Source organism: Oncorhynchus keta, unplaced genomic scaffold, assembly GCF_023373465.1.
Source record: "Oncorhynchus keta strain PuntledgeMale-10-30-2019 unplaced genomic scaffold, Oket_V2 Un_contig_2864_pilon_pilon, whole genome shotgun sequence".
Lineage (NCBI taxonomy): Eukaryota > Metazoa > Chordata > Actinopteri > Salmoniformes > Salmonidae > Oncorhynchus > Oncorhynchus keta.
This window is the reverse complement of record NW_026286148.1, coordinates 27,367-35,579: the sequence shown is the minus strand read 5'-3', so window position 1 is coordinate 35,579 and position 8,213 is coordinate 27,367. Positions and strand designations below refer to the sequence as shown.

General features: G+C 50.4%; 1 long non-coding RNA gene across 3 annotated transcripts; it reads right to left on the bottom strand.

Annotated features, from left to right (window-relative positions):
- Positions 1-7,067: 7,067 nt before the first annotated feature.
- LOC127923169 (uncharacterized) lies at positions 7,068-8,003 on the bottom strand. 3 transcript variants are annotated; one of them, XR_008113536.1, is made up of 3 exons: positions 7,622-8,003; positions 7,410-7,462; positions 7,068-7,090 (listed from the first exon to the last, which is right to left on the bottom strand). It is a non-coding gene; the product is annotated as an uncharacterized LOC127923169 (long non-coding RNA). The 3 variants fall into 3 exon arrangements; XR_008113535.1 differs by lacking the exon at positions 7,410-7,462 and adding an exon at positions 7,145-7,197; XR_008113534.1 differs by lacking the exon at positions 7,068-7,090 and adding an exon at positions 7,228-7,250.
- Between the last annotated feature and the right edge of the window lie 210 nt (positions 8,004-8,213).

Here is an 8,213-nt window from a genome sequence, read left to right as displayed (position 1 = left end):
TGACCCTGGTGCTAGAGGGGGTACAGCTGACCCTGGTGCTAGAGGGGGTACAGCTGACCCTGGTGCTAGAGGGGGTACAGCTGACCCTGGTGCTAGAGGGGGTACAGCTGACCCTGGTGCTAGAGGGGGTATGCAGGTAGAGGTTGAATGTTTGAAGGGGTACGGGACTATAAAACATTTGAGATCCACTGTATTAGAAGACAACTGAAAAGTAATGTTCTACCATTTTGAGGTTCTGCAGACATTTAACACAACAGTATTCTTAGATGTTTCTAGATGTGAAAATGGCAGGTTTCTAGATGTGAAAATGGCAGGTTTCTAGATGTGAAAATGGCAGGTTTCTAGATGTGAAAATGGCAGGTTTCTAGATGTGAAAATGGCAGGTTTCTAGATGTGAAAATGGCAGGTTTCTAGATGTGAAAATGGCAGGTTTCTAGATGTGAAAATGGCAGGTTTCTAGATGTGAAAATGGCAGGTTTCTAGATGTGAAAATGGCAGGTTTCTAGATGTGAAAATGGCAGGTTTCTAGATGTGAAAATGGCAGGTTTCTAGATGTGAAAATGGCAGGTTTCTAGATGTGAAAATGGCAGGTTTCTAGATGTGAAAATGGCAGGTTTCTAGATGTGAAAATGGCAGGTTTCTTTCTGGATGATGTTTCTAGAAAATGGCAGGTTTCTAGATGTGAAAATGGCAGGTTTCTAGATGTGAAAATGGCAGGTTTCTAGATGTGAAAATGGCAGGTTTCTAGATGTGAAAATGGCAGGTTTCTAGATGTGAAAATGGCAGGTTTCTAGATGTGAAAATGGCAGTTTCTAGCATTTCTAGATGAAAATGGCAGGTTTCTAGATGTGAAAATGGCAGGTTTCTAGATGTGAAAATGGCAGGTTTCTAGATGTGAAAATGGCACGTTTCTAGATGTGAAAATGGCAGGTTTCTAGATGTGAAAATGGCACGTTTCTAGATGTGAAAATGGCAGGTTTCTAGATGTGAAAATGGCACATTTCAATGTTTTGTGGAGAAAAAAAAGAGAGAAGAAAATAAGTGTTTCCAATGACGGCATCGGTGTCGTGATTTCCACCAATTAGGAGTTGGCATTGCCTACTAATTGGTTGATGACGTCATCGGTGTTGTGATTTCCACCAATTAGGAGTTGGCATTGCCTACTAATTGGTTGATGACGTCATCGGTGTTGTGATTTCCACCAATTAGGAGTTGGCATTGCCTACTAATTGGTTGATGACGTCATCGGTGTCGTGATTTTTCACCAATTAGGAGTTGGCATTGCCTACTAATTGGTTGATGATGTCATTGAAAACACTAAATCTTCCTCAATTACTCTACTGCAAAACATGGAAACGTGCCATTTCAACACAATGTAGATGTTGGGTTGGTGCTGGAGGTGATGTTTAATATGAAGATCGAACATATAGAGGCGTTGGCTTCGGTCGGCAAAACCTCCCCAAAGGGACACAAAAATACCCAATAATTCACGACTCATTTCTTTAAAGTCCTACGAGGAGAAACACATAAAACATTTCCCAGACATGTTTACAGAAGAGTCTTAGTAAAGCCCACACGCAGCCTTTTTAATTACGTTTTTATATCATCACTTTATGTCTAATAAATCACTCTGTTACTGATTTGATTTCCCCTGAAACCTCCTTTGACTCCTGAATTGCTCCCCTCCCCCAAACCATGATGCCCCCCAAACCATGATGCCCCCCAAACCATGATGCCCCCCAAACCATGATGCCCCCCAAACCATGATGCTCCCCCAAACCATGATGCCCCCCAAACCATGATGCCCCCCAAACCATGATGCCCCCAAACCATGATGCTCCCCCAAACCATGATGCCCCCAAACCATGATGCCCCCCAAACCATGATGCTCCCCCAAACCATGATGCTCCCCCAAACCATGATGCTCCCCCAAACCATGATGCTCCCCCAAACCATGATGCCCCCCAAACCATGATGCTCCCCCAAACCATGATGCTCCCCCCAAACCATGATGCTCCCCCCAAACCATGATGCCCCCCAAACCATGATGCCCCCCCCCCAACCCATGATGCTCCCCCCCAACCCATGATGCTCCCCCAAACCATGATGCTCCCTCCACCAGACTTTACAGTTGGGATGATGTTTTGATGTTGGTGTGCTGTGCGTTCCTTCCAAACAACTCAACTGTAGTTTCATGAATAACAATAACACCCACAGGATATTTAGCCAGAAACGCTGTCCCAACCTTCTTTTGAGAACTTCAAACGTGCAGCGATGTTTTTTTTTTGGACAGACAGCAGTGACTTCTTCCGTGGTGTCCTCCCATGAACACCATTCGGGTTTAGTGATTTACGTATCGTAGACTCGTCAACGGAGATGTTAGCGTGTTCCAGAGATTTCTGTAAGTCTTTAGCTGACTCTCTAGGATTTTTCTTAAACTTGAACATTCTGGGCTGTGCTCTGGCATGCATCTCTCCTAGGGAGAGTAGCAACAGTGCTGAACTTTCTCCATTTATAGACAATGTGTCTTACTGTGGACTGATGAACATCAAGGCTTTTAGAGACACTTCTGTAACCCTTTCCAGCTTTATCAAGTCAACCATTCTTAATCTTTGCTCTTCTCAGATCTATTTTGTTCAAGGCATGGTTCACATCAGGCAGTGCTTCTTGTGAATAAAATACTCACATTTTTGTGAGTGTTTTTTATAGAGCAAGACAGCTCTAACCAACATCTCCAATCTGGTCTCATTGATTGGACTCCAGGTTAGCTGACTCCTGACTCCAGGTTAGCTGACTCCTGACTCCAGGTTAGCTGACTCCAGGTTAGCTGACTCCTGACTCCAGGTTAGCTGACTCCTGACTCCAGGTTAACTGACTCCTGACTCCAGGTTAACTGACTCCTGACTCCAGGTTAACTGACCCCTGACTCCAGGTTAGCTGACTCCTGACTCCAGGTTAGCTGACCCCTGACTCCAGGTTAGCTGACTCCTGACTCTAGGTTAGCTGACTCCTGACTCCAGGTTAGCTGACTCCTGACTCCAGGTTAGCTGACTCCTGACTCCAGGTTAGCTGACTCCTGACTCCAGGTTAACTGACTCCTGACTCCAGGTTAACTGACTCCTGACTCCAGGTTAACTGACTCCTGACTCCAGGTTAGCTGACTCCTGACTCCAGGTTAGCTGACTCCTGACTCCAGGTTAACTGACTCCTGACTCCAGGTTAGCTGACTCCTGACTCCAGGTTAGCTGACTCCAGGTTAGCTGACTCCTGACTCCAGGTTAGCTGACTCCTGACTCCAGGTTAGCTGACTCTAGGTTAGCTGACTCCTGACTCCAGGTTAGCTGACTCCTGACTCCAGGTTAACTGACTCCTGACTCCAGGTTAGCTGACTCCTGACTCCAGGTTAGCTGACTCCTGACTCCAGGTTAGCTGACTCCTGACTCCAGGTTAGCAGACTCCTGACTCCAGGTTAGCTGACCCCTGACTCCAGGTTAGCTGACTCCTGACACCAGGTTAACTGACTCCTGACTCCAGGTTAACTGACTCCTGACTCCAGGTTAGCTGACTCCTGACTCCAGGTTAACTGACTCCTGACTCCAGGTTAGCTGACTCCTGACTCCAGGTTAACTGACTCCTGACTCCAGGTTAGCTGACCCCTGACTCCAGGTTAGCTGACTCCTGACACCAGGTTAGCTGACTCCTGACTCCAGGTTAACTGACTCCTGACTCCAGGTTAACTGACTCCTGACTCCAGGTTAGCTGACTCCTGACTCCAGGTTAGCTGACTCCTGACTCCAGGTTAACTGACTCCTGACTCCAGGTTAGCTGACTCCTGACTCCAGGTTAACTGACTCCTGACTCCAGGTTAGCTGACCCCTGACTCCAGGTTAGCTGACTCCTGACTCCAGGTTAACTGACTCCTGACTCCAGGTTAGCTGACTCCTGACTCCAGGTTAACTGACTCCTGACACCAGGTTAGCTGACTCCAGGTTAGCTGACTCCAGGTTAGCTGACTCCTGACTCCAGGTTAACTGACTCCTGACACCAGGTTAGCTGACTCCAGGTTAGCTGACTCCAGGTTAGCTGACTCATGACCTCAGGTTAGCTGACTCCTGACTCCAGGTTAGCTGACTCCAGGTTAGCTGACTCATGACCTCAGGTTAGCTGACTCCTGACTCCAGGTTAGCTGACTCCAGGTTAGCTGACTCCTGACTCCAGGTTAGCTGACTCCTGACTCCAGGTTAGCTGACTCCAGGTTAGCTGACTCATGACTCCAGGTTAGCTGACTCATGACTCCAGGTTAGCTGACTCCTGACTCCAGGTTAGCTGACTCCTGACTCCAGGTTAGCTGACTCCTGACTCCAGGTTAGTTGACTCCTGACTCCAGGTTAGCTGACTCCTGACTCCAGGTTAACTGACTCCTGACTCCAGGTTAGCTGACTCCTGACTCCAGGTTAGCTGACTCCTGACTCCAGGTTAGCTGACTCCTGACTCCAGGTTAACTGACTCCTGACTCCAGGTTAGCTGACTCATGACTCCAGGTTAGCTGACTCCTGACTCCAGGTTAGCTGACTCCTGACTCCAGGTTAGCTGACTCCTGACTCCAGGTTAGCTGACTCCTGACTCCAGGTTAGCTGACTCCTGACTCCAGGTTAGCTGACTCCTGACTCTAATTATCTTTTGGAGAAGTCATTAGCCTTGGGGGGTTCACATACTTTTTCCAACCTGCACTTTGAATGTTTAAATGATGTATTCAATATAGACAAGACAAATACAATCATTTGTGTGTTATTAGTTTAAGCACACTATGTTTGGCTATTGTTGCGACTGTCAAATTTTATGACCAATTTATGCTGAAATCCAGGTCATGTCAAAGGGTTCACTCACTTTCTGCTGCCACTTTACATCCAGTCCCAAACCAAACAGTCTTTATAGTTACCTCCATCACGCCTCCATCACGCCTCCATCATGCCTCCATCATGCCTCCAACACGCCTCCATCATGCCTCCATCACGCCTCCATCATGCCTCCATCACGCCTCCATCACGCCTCCATCACGCCTCCATCATGCCTCCATCATGCCTCCATCACGCCTCCATCACGCCTCCATCACGCCTCCATCACGCCTCATCACGCCTCCATCATGCCTCCATCACGCCTCCATCACGCCTCCATCACGCCTCCATAACGCCTCCAGCATGCCTCCATCATGCCTCCATCACGCCTCCATGACGCCTCCATCATGCCTCATCACGCCTCCATCATGCCTCCATCACGCCTCCATCATGCCTCCATCACGCCTCCATGACGCCTCCATCACGCCTCCATAACGCCTCATCGCCTCCATCATGCCTCCATCACACCTCCATGACGCCTCCATCACGCCTCCATAACGCCTCCATCATGCCTCCATCACGCCTCCATCACGCCTCCATCACGCCTCCATAACGCCTCCATCATGCCTCCATCACGCCTCCATCATGCCTCCATCATGCCTCCATCACGCCTCCATCACGCCTCCATCACGCCTCCATCATGCCTCCATCACGCCTCCATCATGCCTCCATCACGCCTCCATCACGCCTCCATCACGCCTCCATCACGCCTCCATCATGCCTCCATCACGCCTCCATCACGCCTCCATCACGCCTCCATCATGCCTCCATCACGCCTCCATCACGCCTCCATCACGCCTCCATCATGCCTCCATCATGCCTCCATCACGCCTCCATCACGCCTCCATCATGCCTCCATCATGCCTCCATCACGCCTCCATCACGCCCCATCATGCCTCCAACACGCCTCCATCACGCCTCCATCACGCCTCCAACACGCCTCCATCATGCCTCCAACACGCCTCCATCATGCCTCCAACACGCCTCCATCATGCCTCCATCACGCCTCCATCATGCCTCCATCACACCTCCATCATGCCTCCATCATGCCTCCAACACGCCTCCATCATGCCTCCATCATACCTCCATCATGTCTCCAACACACCTCCAACACGCCTCCATCATGCCTCCATCATGCCTCCAACATGCCTCCATCATGCCTCCAACACGTCTCCATCATGCCTCCATCATGCCTCCATCATGCCTCCATCATGCCTCCATCATGCCTCCATTATGCCTCCAACACGCCTCCATCATGCCTCCAATATGCCTCCATCATGCCTCCATCCAGCCTCCAACACGCCTCCATCATGCCTCCAACACACCTCCATCATGCCTCCAACATGCCTCCAACATGCCTCCAACATGCCTCCATCATGCCTCCAACACGCCTCCATCATGCCTCCAACATGCCTCCAACATGCCTCCATCATGCCTCCAACCAGCCTCCAACATGCCTCCATCATGCCTCCAACATGCCTCCATCATGCCTCCATCATGCCTCCATCATGCCTCCAACACGCCTCCATCATGCCTCCAATATGCCTCCATCATGCCTCCATCCAGCCTCCATCATGCCTCCAACACACCTCCATCATGCCTCCAACATGCCTCCAACATGCCTCCAACATGCCTCCATCATGCCTCCAACACGCCTCCATCATGCCTCCAACATGCCTCCAACATGCCTCCATCATGCCTCCAACCAGCCTCCAACATGCCTCCATCATGCCTCCAACATGCCTCCATCATGCCTCCATCATGCCTCCATCATGCCTCCAACATGCCTCCATCATGCCTCCAACAAGCCTTCATCATGCCTCCATCACGCCTCCAACACACCTCCATCACGCCTCCATTATGCCTCCAACATGCCTCCATCATGCCTCCAACAAGCCTCCAACACTCCTCCAACAAGCCTCCATCATGCCTCCAACCAGCCTCCAACACGCCTCCAACACGCCTCCAACATGCCTCCAACATGCCTCCAACACGCCTCCAACATGCCTCCAACACGCCTCCAACACGCCTCCAACACGCCTCCAACATGCCTCCAACACGCCTCCAACAACATGGAACAAAGGAGAGTTAGAGAGTTTCTTCAGAGATTTACCAATATGTTGCACTGCTGACTCCACTACCTGCCCCCCCATCGTCCTGGTGATTTACCCATGTTGCACTGCTGACTACACTACCTGCCCCCCCATCGTCCTGGTGATTTACCCATGTTGCACTGCTGACTACAGTACCTGCCCCCCATCATACTGGTGATTTACCCATGTTGCACTGCTGACTACAGTACCTGCCCCCCATCGTCCTGGTGATTTACCCATGTTGCACTGCTGACTACACTACCTGCCCCCCATCGTCCTGGTGATTTACCCATGTTGCACTGCTGACTACAGTACCTGCCCCCCATCATACTGGTGATTTACCCATGTTGCACTGCTGACTACAGTACCTGCCCCCCATCATACTGGTGATTTACCCATGTTGCACTGCTGACTACAGTACCTGCCCCCCATCATACTGGTGATTTACCCATGTTGCACTGCTGACTACAGTACCTGCCCCCCATCGTCCTGGTGATTTACCCATGTTGCACTGCTGACTACACTACCTGCCCCCCATCGTCCTGGTGATTTACCTATGTTGCACTGCTGACTACACTACCTGCCCCCCATCGTCCTGGTGATTTACCCATGTTGCACTGCTGACTACACTACCTGCCCCCCATCATACTGGTGATTTACCCATGTTGCACTGCTGACTACAGTACCTGCCCCCCATCGTCCTGGTGATTTACCCATGTTGCACTGCTGACTACAGTACCTGCCCCCCATCATACTGGTGATTTACCCATGTTGCACTGCTGACTACAGTACCTGCCCCCCATCATACTGGTGATTTACCCATGTTGCACTGCTGACTACAGTACCTGCCCCCCATCGTCCTGGTGATTTACCCATGTTGCACTGCAGACTACAGTACCTACCCCCCATCATACTGGTGATTTACCTATGTTGCACTGCTGACTACACTACCTGCCCCCCATCATACTGGTGATTTACCCATGTTGCACTGCTGACTACAGTACCTGCCCCCAAATCATACTGGTGATTTACCCATGTTGCACTGCTGACTACAGTACCTGCCCCCCATCATACTGGTGATTTACCCATGTTGCACTGCTGACTACAGTACCTGCCCCCCATCATACTGGTGATTTACCCATACTGCACCGGTGACTACACTACCTGCCCCCCATCGTCCTGGCCACCACAACTCTGTGGCTGTGTGGCAAAAACTGACTTCTTT